At 44.7% G+C, this 15,666-nt stretch overlaps 1 protein-coding gene across 1 annotated transcript in view; it reads right to left on the bottom strand.

Annotated features, from left to right (window-relative positions):
• Positions 1-15,666, bottom strand: part of CCDC33 (coiled-coil domain containing 33) — a gene marked incomplete at its 5' end in the record, with an annotated part of 185,888 nt that overhangs the window by 150,618 nt on the left and 19,604 nt on the right. The window lies entirely within an intron of this gene.

Raw genomic sequence — 15,666 nt, 5'->3', positions numbered from 1 at the left:
CCCCCCTCCAAAAAAAAAAACACGAAAAACTAAACTAAAAACCAATAAGGGAGGAGGTGGGAAGGAGAGAAAATAAAATTTTGTTAATTGCAACAAATGAATGAATGGATGAATAGATAAATCCAATTAAAAAATGAAAATCCCCAGAGGACGACACTTAACAAATGTTTCTTTTAGTTGTCAGTGAGTGAGAGGAGCGCAGCACAGTTCACGAGGCCTTTTCTGATCTTCATAATTGTTAATGCTCCCTCGAGAATTATATTTTTATTTACTATGTATGTGTTAGATATTGAAAGAGGCAGTGTTGCCTAATAGATAGTGTTGGCCTCTGAGCCAGCAAGAGCTGGGTTTGAATCCTGCTTCTACTGGCTGTGTGACCCTGGAAAAGTCATTGAAATTCCCAGTGCCTCAGAGAATTATTTGAGAGGGAGTTTCCTTACCAGGGAGATCCTTAAATCAGTGAAAGCACAGGAGCTCCTCCTTGGGTTGATTCTCTTCACTTATCTGTGTGCCTGTTGTCTCACCTTGGTAGAACTGGATCAGGGATGGCTGTGTTTTGCCTTTCCATCCCCAGTGCCAAGTACAATTCCTGGCACATACTAAGTGCTTAATCTCTATTTTGGATCAAATCGGAGAAGGGGGACCAATAAAGAAGACTCACATACACACATCACACACTTTCCCATTCTCTGCTCTGCAGCCCTACTAGGCTCCTGAGCCGGGGATGGCAGTCCTGGAGAAGTGGCTGGCAGGAGAGGAAAAGGGGTAGTGCAGCAGCTGGAGTCCTTGCTCTTATGCTGTAAAGAGGCATCAGAGGCATGTTCCGAGTGAGCTGACTTGGAATGGTAACAGGAGTAAGCTCGACTCAGGCTGTTTGGGACTAGCCTGAAGAGAGAGGGAGAGGGAAAGGGACAGGGAGTGACAGAGGGAAAAAGAGAGAAGGGAAGAGAAGAGAGAGGAAGGGAGAGGAGGGGAGAAGAAGGAAGAGGAGAGGAGAAGAGAAGAGTGGAGAGGAGAGAAAAGAGGACAAGAAGAAGGGAGGAGAGGAGAGGAGAGGAGAGGAGAGGAGAGGAGAGGAGAGGAGAGGAAAGGAGAGAAGAGAAGAGAAGAGAAGAGAAGAGAAGAGAAGAGAAGAGAAGAGAAGAGAAGAGAAGAGAAGAGAAGAGAAGAGAAGAGAAGAGAAGAGAAGAAGAGGGGAGGGGAGGGAAGGAGAGGAGAGAAGAGTGGAGAGGAGAGAAGAGAAAAGAAAAGAAGCTTTACCCCACACTAACCATCCTTTGTGTTGTGAAAACCTAAGAGCATTAAAAATACCACAAGGATCAGGCCAATGATCCATGCCAAACATCTCAGGCAAGGCCTTCAACGGATGATTTGGGAGAGATCAGGAGGGTTACTTTGTATAATGCTTTAAAACGTACAAAATGCTTTACCTACATGATCTCATTTGTGAAATGGGTGCTACAAGGTTTTATTATTCTTAATTAGCAAATGAGGAAACTGAGGCTCTGTGTTGGTAATCAAAATGGGCTCCTTAGCACTTAGTTCAACAAGTGCCCTTGAAGAGTTTGGCCTTTGTTCCCTTTGAGTAATTCATTGAGCCTTACTAGGTGCTAAGCCCCAGGCCCAAACCCCTATTAGGTGTAAAACCTTAGTGGGAGTGGATTGGCAACTAAGGTGGGGCCCAAGGTGGGGCTAACTCCAGGGAGGGCCTAGTTTACATGTCTGGGAGAGCAGAGGCTTTTAGACCACAGTGGGTTTAAGTCCGCCTCTTTGTGAGGATTCTAGGTCATGTGGGTGAGTCGCATGTGTGACTCACCCCTGACGCTGAAAAAGATATTAAAACCAGGGGTTGGCTGTCTGTTCTTTGCAGCTCTTTGCCGCAGCAGTGGTAGCGTGTGACTCTGGGCCAGCCCTTGTTCTGAGCTCCTGGGCTGAACCTAGATGTTGGTAACTATGAATTGTATTGGGTCTGTCTGTTGATATTTGTAATTTGTTCTGAAGTTCAGGGTGCTGGTTTTCTCCCCTGAACTAAGTGAATGCTGTCTGTATGCTGGATTAAAGTAAACTTGTCAACCCCTTTAACCTTGCTTTCCTTATTAAAGCAGATCGAAAGAACCTGTGCTTTCCCAGCGTGCCGGCAGCTTTCTGCGTGCTGGCTGTGGGTGGATCTTACACCCCCACAGAAGCTGCTAGCCGGATTGTTGAAACAGGCTCTGAGGAGTTAAGTGACTTACCCAGGGTCATACAGCTAACAAAGAGTGAAAGTCAGGACTTGAACACAGGTTCCCCCTTCAAGTGCAGCACTTTATTAGTCAATTTATGTTCTAAATAGTCCCAGGTAATGACCTGTTCCAGCTCTCTCATCCAGGAATTTATCAACATTGCATTAACCTGTTCCAGTTTTCCATCTCTTATGCCTCTTAGTGCAAGTGAAAGGGACACATCACTTCTTTCTGCTTGTCTTTCTTCTCTCTGCCAAACTGAAAGTCCAGTGCACCTATTTTTAGTATTGAGTGATTTGGTGATCAAGGTAACACAGCTTCATGGAAAGATCCCTTAACTGGGGGACAAGAGATGGCAGTTCTAGCCTTGTCTTGGCAAACTATTCCATGAAGACACTTCACACAGACTCAGCATCTTGGAAATGTTTTCCTCACAGATATTCGGTGAAGTATTTCTCCCATTTTATGAATGAGGAAACTGAGGCCTGGACATGTGGAGCTACTTGCCCAAGGCCACTGATCTGACAAATGTCAGAGTGAGGGCCAGACCCCCGGCCAGCTCCTCCCATGCCCCCTCATCTTTCTGCATCTCTATTTCCTCATCTGTGTGACCTCGACAATTCATAACAAATCTAACATACGTAATGATAATTCTGACTTCCCTCCACATTGACTACAAACATAATCCTGTCGATTTGCCATGTCAAAGAGCTTGTAGGTACCTTAGAGACCATCCAATCCTGGCATCCAGTAAGTGTTTAGTAAGTAATTTTGCATCCATCCATCCATCCATCCATCCATCCATCCATGTAAGCCCCCATCTTACAGTTGAGAAAACTGAGGTCCAGAAGGGAAAAATGACTTTCAAAGTTATGCAGAACCCCAAGTGTCAGACTGAGACTTGATTTCAAATCTTCTGACCCCCTCGCCCAAACCAGTGCTCTTTCCACTATACCTACCTTCCCTCCTTCCTTTCTCCTTTTCCTCCTTCCTTCTTTCCTCCTCCCTTCCTCCATTCCTCCCTCCCTCCTTTCCTTCCTTCCTTCCTTCCTTCTTTTCTTCCTTCCATCCTTCCTCCCTTCCTTCTGCCCTTCCCTCCTCCCTTCTTTCCACCTTCCTTCCCTTTTCCTTCCTTCCTTCCTTTTTTCCTTCCTCCCTTCCTTCCTTCCCTCCTTTCTTTCTCCCTTTCCTCCTTCTTCTTTCCTCCCTCCCTCCCCTACCTCCCACCTCCCTCCCTTCCTTCCTTCATTCCTCTCCTCCCTCCCTCCCTCCCTCCTTCCTTCCTTCCTTCCTTCCTTCCTTCCTTCCTTCCTTCCTTCCTTCTTTCCTTCCTTCCTTCCTTCCTTCCTTCCATCCTTCCTTCCTTCTTTCCTTCCCTCTTATCATTTATTACTCTCCTAACTCAGGGGTTCTTAATCTTTTTTTGCACTCCTCTGGCAGTTGGGTGAGATATATGGAACCCTTCTCAGAATCATATTTTTAAATGTATAAAATAAAGTACGTAAGACTGCAAAGGAAATTACGAAGTTGTCAAAATATTTTTAAAAGCCGTTCACAGACCGCATGAAATGTGTCCACAGAAACCCAGGTTTAGAATGCCTGTTCTAACTGGATGCCGAGGGGGTAAAAAGAAATAATGACGCCACAGTCCCTCCACCCTCTTCTTGCCTTTAATTATGTCAATTCCTTCAGCTCAGTTCACTCTTGTCTTTCTGTCAGTGCATCGACCGGATTGGGCAGGATGTGAGCTAGATGCCCAATGCATCATTGCTGTTATGATTTCATAACGTAGCCTTGTGATCTGGAATAAGTGCCCGCCAGAGACCGCACAGTTAAATAGCTCAATTGGAGACTTAATAAGCTTTTTGCCAACACAGTTATTATATTGACTCTCAGAATGGTAATGCGACATTAATTGCAACAATTCACCAAGGTGAGCACTCCCAACACAGCTCCCTCCCTGCCAGGAACAGAGCACAGACACAATGCCTGCTGCCTGAGCTCCCAGTCACCAAGGGAAAGTGAGGCAATGAGCCCAGGAGTCCCCTCCAAAGGCCAGAAAGGGGATGACAGAGAAAGATCCTTGGAAGGGGAGTCAAAAGATCCAGGTTTGGGTGCTGGCCTCGTCACTGACTCTGGGTGACCTTGAGAGAGAGTTACTTCACTTGGCCGGGTCCCCTTTCCTCATCTTTAAAAAAAAGACAAAATAATCCCAACCTGGCCTCCCCGCAAAGGGTGCTGTGAAGGCCAGGTAAATCAACACAGGTGAGAAAGGTCTTTGAAATATTACAGGTATGGCCCTTCCCAGCCTCCTGAATGAGGGAGGAGATAGCTGGAACTTGTCTCGGTTGCTGGCATGGGGAGGGGCTACTTTTTCACCAGAGCAGGCCCATTCTCACTCGTTGGTTGGGATGGAAGGCACACTCTTGATAAGGCTGAGAGTGATGGGGAGGGAAATGTAGACTTGTAGATCCTGGGAGCACAGGTTTGAACTTCAAGGACCTTAGAGGCCATCTAGGCTAAATCCCTCATTTTACAGACGAGGAGAGTGAGCCCAGGTGATGCCAGTGACAAGGTGCCAGGTTGGCTGCCACTTCTTGGGAGTCACTTTACCTAGTTGGACCTCCTTTCCTCATCTATAAAGTGGGGATAAGATTTCCAGGGTATATCTGACCGTGCCACTCACCTACTCAGTAAACTCCAATGACTCCCTATTGTCTCTGGGACAAAATAAAAACTCTGACTCTTGGCCCTTCATAACTTAACAGAATTAATTTAATTAATTAATCAATATTAATGTTAATTAGTTAATATATTATTCTCTGTTTGTATGCTTTGATCCAGCAAAAGTGGACTCTTCTCTGGACTTCCCATTTCTTTGCACCAGTCATCCCTCCATGCCTGGAATTCACTCCTCCACATCTGCTGCGTAGAATTACTCTCTCCCTTCCAGATGCAGATAAAACAGTATCTTACATGAAGCCCTTTCTGATCCTCACAAATGCTAATGCATTCCCTCCCAGCTATCTACTATTTAACAATATCTTCTTTATTTTGTATTCATTCTCTACATTTTCTATTCTGTATATGTTTATATACACCCAGGTTGTCTCTCCTGATAGATTAGGAGAGTCTTGAGAGGGCTGGCCTCATTTTTCTTTTTATTTCCAGTGCCTACCACATGGCGGGCTCACAGGAGGCTCTTAAAAGCTTGGTGATTGACTGAATGGCCCAAAGACCAATACTGGATTCACTTTAGTGGATGTGAATTTTGCTTCCTCAGTTTGACTGATAATTTTCTTAGAGCTGAAACTGTGGCTTCCCTTTCACAGTTTGTTGTTGTTGTTTAGTTGTGTCCACCACTCTCTATGACCCCATTTGGGGTTTTCTTGGCACAGGTACTGGACCAGTTTGCCATTTCCTTCTCCAACTTATTTTACAGGTGAGGAAACTGAGGCAAAGAGGGTTAAGTGACTTGCCCAGGGTTACACAGCTAGTAAGTTATCTGAGGCCAGATTTGAACTTAGGAAGATGAGTCTTCCTGACTCAGGCCTGGTGCTCTATCCACTGCACCACCATCTTAGTGATTATTATCTGCTGAATAATGCATCTAATCCTAATGCCATGATTTTGCTCTCTTCCCTCCCCTTCTCCTGTGAGTTGGGACTAAAACTTGGGTGTAATTGTCAGGAGAAGAAATTTTGTTTCTAGGTACTCTTACAACGTCCTCTTGAAGAACTTCTCTGTTCCCTCTTCTTAAGAACCTCTCTCTTTAGCATCCTGGGTTCTGCAGCTGCTGCCATCTACTCAGAGCCTCCACAAACACTGTTTGCCTTCCCTGAGTAGGTCAAAGGACCTGGAAGTGACCTGAGAGACCATCTAGTCCAACCTGCCCATTTTCCATATAAGAAACCAGGGAAGGCACTTGACCAAGGCCACCCGGGCAGTAAGCATCAGAGTCAGGAGTCAAGCCCAGTTCTTGTGAATCCTAACCTAGGGCTCTTTCCACTCTACCAGGCTGCCTCTGGCCCTACTGTGCTCTCTTCCCCAGTCTCCTACTGAAACATCAAGACAAAACAAAACATAACCCCCTTACTTCTCCTGTTTTAGATCTGTCTCACTGAGAAGCATTTTCATCCTCAGTAAAGTTCTGATGATTAATATTGGCTTAAGGCATCATAGTTCACGTTTGTATTTGCATCCCTAGCTCTTAGCTTGGTGCACAGTAAGTGCTTAATAAATGTTCATGCATTCATTCCTATCTCACTGGAGAATTTATATTTTAAAGGAAAAGACTTATAAAGGGCAGCTAGGTGGTGCAGTGGGTAAAGTGCTGGCCCTGAAGTTAGGAAGACTCACCTTCCTGAGTTAAAATCTAGCCTCAGACATTGACTAACTGTGTGACCCTGGGTAAGTTACTAAACCCTGTTTACCTCAGTTTCTTCATCTGTAAAATGGGCTAGAGATGGAAATTGCAAACCATTCTAATATCTCTGCCAAGAAAAGCCCAAATGGGGTCACGAACAGTCAAACACAACTGAAATGGCTGAACAATAACCACCTGTAAATAGCATTTCCTTCCCCCCAAAGTTCCTCATTTTATATTTCTCAAAACAAGTGATTGCCTGCTAGGCTTGTAATATCTGTGATATGATGGATAGGAAACTGACTCTGGAGTAAAGGAATATAGGTTCACATCCCACCTCTCATTCTCACTCCAAGTGACTTTGGTCAAATTATCTTGTTGGGTTTTAGCTTTTTCATCTTCAAAATGAAGGGATTGACCAAGATGCCTTTGGGGTCCCTTCCACCTCTGAATCTATGATTCTATAAACACTAATAGGGGAATTTCAGGCACAAGGACAAGCAGAGGACATTTTGGGTATGGGTGTTCCTTCTCGTAAGTATCTTTTTGGTGCTACTAACATCATAGAGTTGGTGATTATCTACTCTGACTACACATAAAACCAGCTATGTCTGGGGCCATTTTGCTTGATTAAAAAAAAAACATAGGGGCCTCCTACTTGGATAATATGGTCACAGATTTAGAGGTAGATTGAGCCTTTGAGGCCATATAATTGAGCCCTCTCTCAGATTAGGAAACTAAAGCTCATAAAAGTAACATGACTTGTCCATGGTCATACAGATGTCAAGTGTCAGAGGCAAGATTTGAACCTCTCTTCTTCACTCCAGGAAAAGCACACACAATAAGTAGCTGTTTTTACTAAAATAGAAGACTTGAGACAAAAAGCGATACCTGCATTTACTAAGAAAGATAGTGAAGAACTCAGTCAGACTACTGGAAAAATTTTGGAAAAGCTTCAGTTAATTAAATGAATTCATTAGCCTAATTAAAACTATGCTCCAGCTAATTCTGTACTTCTTGGCCACCTCACCTTGTCACCCATTATGCTGCCACCAATGATCATGTTACCTCTTCTCCACACCTCAGCTCAGTTCTGGAGCCATGTGATCAATCAACTGTATCATTGTACCTGGATGGAGTGTGTCAATATACTTCCCCATAGTCCCAGTCACTAGTTCTTTTCTAGACTAAGTATTCTTCTCTGGAGGCCACACACTTTTGTGTGTTTCTCCCTTGCTGAGAGTGTAAGCTTCCTGTTGGCTGGGGCTGCTATTGCTTTATATTTGTATTCTCTGCATAATATTTAGTGCAAAGTAAGCAATATATGTTTTCTCATTCATTCATTCCGTTATCTTTAAAATAAGGGGAATGGATTAATCAATCTCTGAAAGTCCTCCCTGGCTCTTAATCTTATGAATTGAAGAAAAGCCTCTGTTGTACTCACTTACCCGATGGTACTGAAGTGGTTAACTAGGGGAGCAACATTCCTTGGGCTAAAGGGGCCAGAGAGCGCCCAGAAAGGTGAATACAGAGGATGGAAAAATAGCATGGTAGCTTTAAGCAGGGGAGGGGGCTACCGTCCCTGGAGGGGAGGAGAGAGGCTTTCAAGCAGGTGGAAAGAGGATGTGAGTTTAATGGTTTTTTCCTGGCAGAGCTAATTCCTCTGAGCCCTGAATGTATTCCAGAAACTCGAAGGAAGCCGAGACTTCTTCCTGCACTTTCTGACATGACAAGCAAATACAAACCTTCTGCCTTTAACAGGACAAGTGAAAGACCCAAGCCAGCTGTCATCCTCTGGTCACAATGCCAGGCCTCTCTAGCTCCATTGCCAACTTGCTTCGTGGGTCTGTGTAAAGCACTTTGTGAGGCGGCTGACCATCTCCTGCCTGCCTGGCCAGAGGAAGGAGAGCCCTCCATGGCCGTTTGGCCCATGCAAGTCTGAAAACTCTCCATGAGCATCCTGCTCCAGAGAACGAGTCAATCAAGCAGCATTGGTCAGGCACTAAGAGCTGGGAATACACAGACAAAAATGGAAGTGCGAGCCCCTAAGACTCCTTATGTTCTGATAAGGGAGACAACATGCATTCATACGTATGTGTATAAAACACACACATATATGTATGTATTATATATAATACATGCATATACCTATGCACATTACATTCAAAAGAATGTATAATACGTACATAACACAGAACATGTCCACAAGTGTACATCCATATACATGTATATATAGAACATAGACATATAATGCAATAAACATAAAAGAAATGTTGCTAGATGTTACATTCAATGTACAATATATTGCAATATATTTAGAATACACGTATATATGTACAGAGTATAAATATTAAATTCTACTATATAATACATATTGTACATAATATCTAATATACCATATCATTTATAGATAAATATGTTGCATAAATATACACAAATGCAGTATATGTGTATTACATACATTACTTTATATATAATATATGTACATGTATGCATCATGCATATATTATATTCTATATACTATAGATAATACAGTATATATATTCAATATAAACTCATATACATACATGCTGTATGCATCATATATCTTTATCACATTCAACCTACAATATAACAATATGCTCTATATATGTGTACACACATGAATTATATATGTATATATGTATTACATGCAATATGTTATAGATAGAGGACAGCTAGGTGGCACAATGGATAAAGTGCAGGATCTAGTGTCAGGAATATTCATCTCTCGGAGTTCAAATCTGGCCTCAGCCCCTTATTAGCTGTGTGACCCTGGGCAAGTCACTTAACCCTGTTTGCCTCTGTTTCCTCATCTGTAAAATGAGCTGGAAAAGGAAATGGCAAACCACTCCAGTATCTTTGCCAAGAAAATCCCAAATAGGGTTCCAAAGGGTCAGATGTGACTGAAACAGCTGAAAAACAACATATTATATATAAGACATAATATAATTCAATATACAATACATAATATAATTCAATATGTAATATATAATTCAATATATAATAGATGTATATTGTATACATGCATGCATTGTATATGTGTATATATTACATTTAACATACTATATGCAATACGGTTATCTATCTATTTATCTATCTATCCAACATTAAAAATAAACACAAGGTACCCTAGGAAGGGAAGGATCCGGCAAGGAGTGATGAAGAAAATGCTTCCTATAGCAGACGATGCTTGTTCTGAGTCTTACGGGAAACCAGGGAGCCTAACAGGAGTGTGGGGGCAGGGGCACAGGAACTCCAGCTCCTGATGGTGGCATCAGAGCATGTGGAAGGGGCCCAGGCTGTGAAGAGATAGAAATGCCAAATGGAGGAATTTCCATTTGAACGTAGAGATTACAGGGAGCAAATTAATAGGAAAGGTTTTACTTTAGTGTGATACAATGGAATGGGACTTTATTTGGAACTTGGAGAACTGTGTTCAAATCCCAGTTTTCCTCTTACTGCTTGTGTGACCTTGGGCAAGTCATTTCATCTTGCCAAGCTTCAGTTTTCTTGCCTACAGAATGAGGGGGTTGGATTCTATGTCCTCTGAAGTCCCTTCCACATTTGGATCTATGATCTTATGATGCTTCCTGCTCCAAATCGATGACCCTATTTGCTTTTGTGGCTCAGGGGCAGGATATAAAGCAGTGTGGTTCAGTGGAAAGAGGCATAGATTTGAAGTCAGAGAACTTGGGATCCGATCCTGACTGCCTCTTCCTCCCTGTGTGACACTGGTCTGTAGAAGGAGAGGGCTATGCTCAGTAACCCCTAAGGTCTCTGCCAGTTCCAGATGTAGGACCCAAGGTCCAGGCCATGGGAAGACAGTGCCAGGGAGACTCTGATGGAACAAGGGGGCATCTCACAGTCTTCTCCCCTTCCCCCCCCATCCAGGGCCATGATGTAACCCAGAGAGTGTCTGGAGCCAGCCCTGAGATACAGGATGTAGCATCCCAGACACAGAATGAAGCCGACTGGCTGTCAAGTATCCTGTCTTGGGCTGGGAGCTATGGAAAAAACTTCTCATCCCTGGGGAACCACATTTTTGTGGGTTTGAAAAACACAGAGATCATAGCAATGGGCCCACATGTTTCTAGTGTGGGCCTCCAGATCCCACGCCTTTTCCCCAGGCATGAAGTCCTGTGATGCAGCACATGGCAGACCTGGAAAGGAGAGTGAAGGAAGAGAAATTCCTTGTCCTGTATAGATGTGTTGTGGATGAATGCTTTTGAGGTCCCTTTGAGCCCCGCCACTCAAGGAGTTGAGGAGGGAGTCAATGCAGTACAATAGAGTCAGGGCATCTGGGTTCGAATCTTCTCTCTGATGCTTACTGTGCCTTCTTATAGAATAAGTGAACAATGACTTCTTATCTCTTCTCCAGGATGAAAGACCTAAGTCAATTGTCATTAGATAATGTGCATACCTAGGGCTGTAGGTTTCTCTAGCCAAAGTTCTAGGCCTGCCTAGTCAACAAGATGACTTCTTCTGTGGGTCTAGATTAAGCACCCATACTTTCATTGTCTGTAAAAATGGATAAAAGAGCTTCTGAGGTCCCTTCCAATTTCATGATCCTATGACCGAGAACCAAAGGACCAGGGACTTACTCCAGGTTCTAACATTTCCAGGTCCTGTGGTTTAGTCACTGCAGGAGGCCAAAGGAAAGCAGGAAACAAGAATTTATTAAGCACCTACTACATGCCAGGTACTTCACAAACTTTATCTCATTGATCTTAACAAGGACTCTGGGATACAGGCCCTATTATTATCCCCATTTTACAGATGAAGACTGAGGTAGAAGTTAAGTGACTTGCCCAGGGTCATAACAGCTAGTAAGTGCCTGAGCCTGGACTTGAACTCAGTTCTTCCTGATTCCAAGCCCAGAGCTCTAGCTACTGTTCCACTTAGCTGCCCATAAGAGAGAGTCATCACAGGGTCATAGAATCACAGATTTCAAGTTAGAAGTGACTTTAGAGGCCATTGAAATCGGTGCTCTATCCCTTATACCATCCGGCTCTACCTAGAGGAATCCAGGGATTGAGGGTTTCCTGGAGGAGGACTCCAGCTGGTTCTTAATGAATTGGTATGATTTGGCTGAAGGATGAGAAGAGGCTATTCTGGGGATGTGGAGGAAGGGAGTGGGGAGGGGATCCTTAAACTTTTTTCATCATTTTTCCCCCTCAGTGCCTAGCACTGGATTGGATAGGTGACAGGTTCAGTTCAGAATATGCTAAATAAAGGCATGTACAAGTGAATGTGTATGTGAGGAGGGCAGTTATAGCAATTGGTTCTGGACAAAATGGCTCTAATACTCCAAGCATCTGCCCCTTGAATCTCTGGGTATAAAGACAGACGAGAATAGAGAGGGAAGTGGAGAGGGGGAGTGCAAAAAAACTGACTCCTCTCCCCCACTCTTCACTCCCTCATACTCATGTTCTCCTGCCCCTCACCAATGTCTCCTTCTGGGTTCTGCCATTGGCCTGGAAATGACCAATTCTTGGGGGTCCTAGAGAGCTGGGAGCCTCGGAATGAGGGAGATTTTTCCTCTCCTAGCCTGCTTTGTCTCCCCCACTGGCTCTGACCTCTCTGCTCCATTTTCCCCCTCAAAGCAATGAGAAGATGAAAATTTAATGACTCTTTCTTCCAAGTCATTTGATGGCTTTTCCCCTGTTCAATACTGCTCCTCTTTCCCCACTCCACCCCTCAAATCCTCAGGCTAACCTGGGAAACTGTTATAATGGAGTTCCCTGTTCACCTAGAACCTGTTGTTAAGCTGTGAAAAGCCTTGGGAAGGGAGGAGGGAAAGGAAGAGAGGAAGAGAGATGAAGCAAAGGAATGGGAGAGGAGAAGATGGAAGAGAAGGGAAAGAAATAGAAGAGAAGAGAATGAAAAGGTGAGAGAAGAGAGGAGAGGAGAGAAGGAGAGGAAGGCGGGGAGGGGAGGGGAAGTGAGAGAAGGTGAGAGAGAGAGGAGGAGAGGGGAGAATGAGGAGAGGGCAGGAGAGGGAAAGGGAGGGGATGAGAGGGGACAGGAAAAGAGAAGAGAGCCAGGGAGAGGAAGGGAGGAGAAGGGAGAGGAGAGGAGAAGAGGGAGGAGGGGAGAGGAGGGAGGAGAAGAGGGGAATAGAGAGGAAAAGGAGAGAGAAGAGAGGAGAGGAGAGACAGAGAGGGGAGGGGGAGAGGAATATGTAGTGGGGGAGAAAAGAGGAAGAGAAGAGAAAAAAGGTCAGAAAAAGAGGAAAGGAAGAGAAAAGTATGTACGGAAGGAAGGAGAAAGGCTGCCACTACTTGGTTCATACCATGCCTACCTAGACAACACATCCCAGGTATACCTGTTTAGGTGGTGTTTCCTATAAAATGACTTTATCCCCTCACTTAATCAGCTCTGAGGAAGACAAGGTCAAGGCTGAAACTGACCTCTCCAGAGGAGGCCCAGGTATGTTGGACTAAAGATTAGCATGATGTCTGCATCCTTCTGGCAAGGTTGGAGCCTCCAAACCTCCGATAATGAGCTCCACGGGGGATTCTGGGCAAGACGTGCTGTGGATCCTAATATTGATGGAAAATGGGCAGCAATGAGGAGTTCACAAAGCCCCAGCATCCATAATCCAACCAGAGTTCCACCCCAGTGCCAGGGAACTGAGTTGCAGAAACCTGGACCATCAGCTCTCAATAAACAACGTTGAATAAAACCCTCCTCCCCCTTAAAGCTGAGAAGAATTTGGCAAAGTGTTGCAGTAAATAGAGCTATTTGAGCCAGGAAACTTGGGTTCAAATCTTGCCTCACATGCTTTCTTGCTGTGTGACCATGGGCAAGTCACTTAACCTCCCTATCTGTAAAATGGGGAGGAAAAAGTAGTCATATGTAGCTTTGATGAAAGTACTTTTTTAAATTTCAAGGAGCAGTGGAGATATGACTTATTCTTTTCTTTCTGTAGCCATGTCTTCCTGTTACCCTGTTACCCAATAACAAACAACCCCGTAGCAATACCATTCCCTCCTCAAAAGGGGCTAGGAAGATGATCGTCTGTTAAGTCCTTTGAGCTCTTGGGAGGAAGTCACTTGAAACAAGAAAAGAGCTGTTATTTCAACGATGCCAAGGGCTGTTATCATTTCATTTCTCAGCCAGAGCTTGCAGGGTTTCATCCATTAATTAGAGCCATAATGAACAACCACTAATGCCCCTTGGGCAAACAAAGGTACAGGTGTGCCTGGCTTTAAGGGACACGTGTTCAGGGATAAGACTGGATAAAATCACCCCCCTGTCCCCACCGATGCTGATTAACTCCTCAGAGACGCCCTCTCTCCATTCCGGATGGACTTTTCAATGGTCAGAGGCTGCTGGATGCTTCAATTTCCAAATTCTGCCCCAAGACTCTTAAACATTTCCTTATCTCATAATACAATAATCATAACAACTAGCATTTATATTGTACTTTGAGCTTTGCAAAGCACTTTACAGAAATTAACTCATTTTATCCTCATAACCATCCATTTTACATATGAGGAAAACTGAGGCAGACATAAGTTAAATGGCTTGCCCAAGGCAGCCAGATGTTTGAGTGGATAGAGCTCTGGGGCTGGAGTCAGGAAGACATGAGTTCAAATCTGAACCCAGACACTTACTAGCTGTGTGACCCTGGGCAAGTCACTTTGCCTCTACCTCAGTTTCCTTATCTGTAACAAGGGGATAAGAATAGCATCTGACCGCCAAGGTTGTTGTGAGGACCAAATGACATAATAATCGTAAAGTTCTTAGCACAGACTAGCACATAGTAGGTACAATATAGACATTAGCTGCTGCTGCTGCTACTACCACTACTATCACTACTGCTACTATACACAGTAGGTAAGTGTCTGTGTAACGGGTCGATTATTGCGATACTGATTTGAGGGAGGCAAGTCACTTAACATTTGTAAATTGGGGTGTGATAATAGCTCCTGCACCCCAGGGTAGCTGTTAGAATCAGAGAAAATATTTGGAAAGCCCCTTGTAACCGTAAAGCGCCCTATAAAGGCTCGCTATATTATCATTGTGGTTGTGTTTGTTTCTGTGTGGCCTTGGACAAGACTTATCCCCCCACCCTTACCCTGTAAAATGAGAAGACTGGACTCGAGGATATCTAAAGTCCTTTGCTGCTCGAAATCTCTCCAGCTCTTTCACGACCCTTACCATAGCTGTTCCATCTCCAACTCAGACCCCACCTCTGCTGTCCCTCCCCCCTCAAAACCAGCCTAAGTCCCAACTGTGGGGAACAGCGGGTTAGAGATGGGAGGGGCTCACCTCGAGGAGTGGAGCTCCTCACTTGCCCCTCCCACTCTCAGTCTCTGCTCTCTCCTCTCGCTCCCCCAGTTCAGCCTAGGACCTTCAGCACCGACAATAGATGCCCCACGTCTTTGGGTGTGACCCGCGCAGATGTGGCTCCGGGTGGTTTTCCATCTGAAGCCCGACTTCTTGCTAGGTTTCTTTGTCCCGGCTGCAAACCACACGCCTCTCCCCCACCCCACCGAAAGGTGCCTGCTGGGACCAGAATGACCAGGAGTGATTAAATCAATTAGCCTAGTTCTTTACTGACAAGAGACAGATGAGAGTGGAACCTAGGAAACCGACTTCAGAGGAAGGTCTGCGGGGGCGGGCCAAGCTAGAATTGCGGCTTAGACCAAGGGGCTCAGGAAATTGACTTGCCTGGACCTAGGGCAAGAACTGGGGGGCCATGAGAGCGACTTTGGGGGCTGGGGACTCAGGGAAATAGTCATTTGTTTTTCTATGGCTCTCCTAGGTTTCCAAAACACTTTCCCTGTGGGGCAGCTTGGTGGTGCAATGGGTAGAGAGTCAGGAAGACCAATGTTCAAATTCCGCCTCAGTTAATTACTTGTTGTGTAACCCTGGGCAAGCTACTTCAACTGTTTGCCTCAGTTTCCTCAACTGTAAGCTGGGGATAATAGTAACACCTGCCTCTCAGGGTTGTCGTGAGGGTTACGTGAGATAATTGTAAAGCACTGTCCCTAGCAGACAGAAAGTACTAAGTGTTAGCTCTAGGTAGTACAAGGGTTATTATCCTCG

The sequence above is a fragment of the Trichosurus vulpecula genome, chromosome 8 (genome assembly GCF_011100635.1).
Source record: "Trichosurus vulpecula isolate mTriVul1 chromosome 8, mTriVul1.pri, whole genome shotgun sequence".
Taxonomy (NCBI): Eukaryota; Metazoa; Chordata; class Mammalia; order Diprotodontia; family Phalangeridae; genus Trichosurus; species Trichosurus vulpecula.
This window is presented reverse-complemented; position numbering and strand designations above follow the sequence as displayed.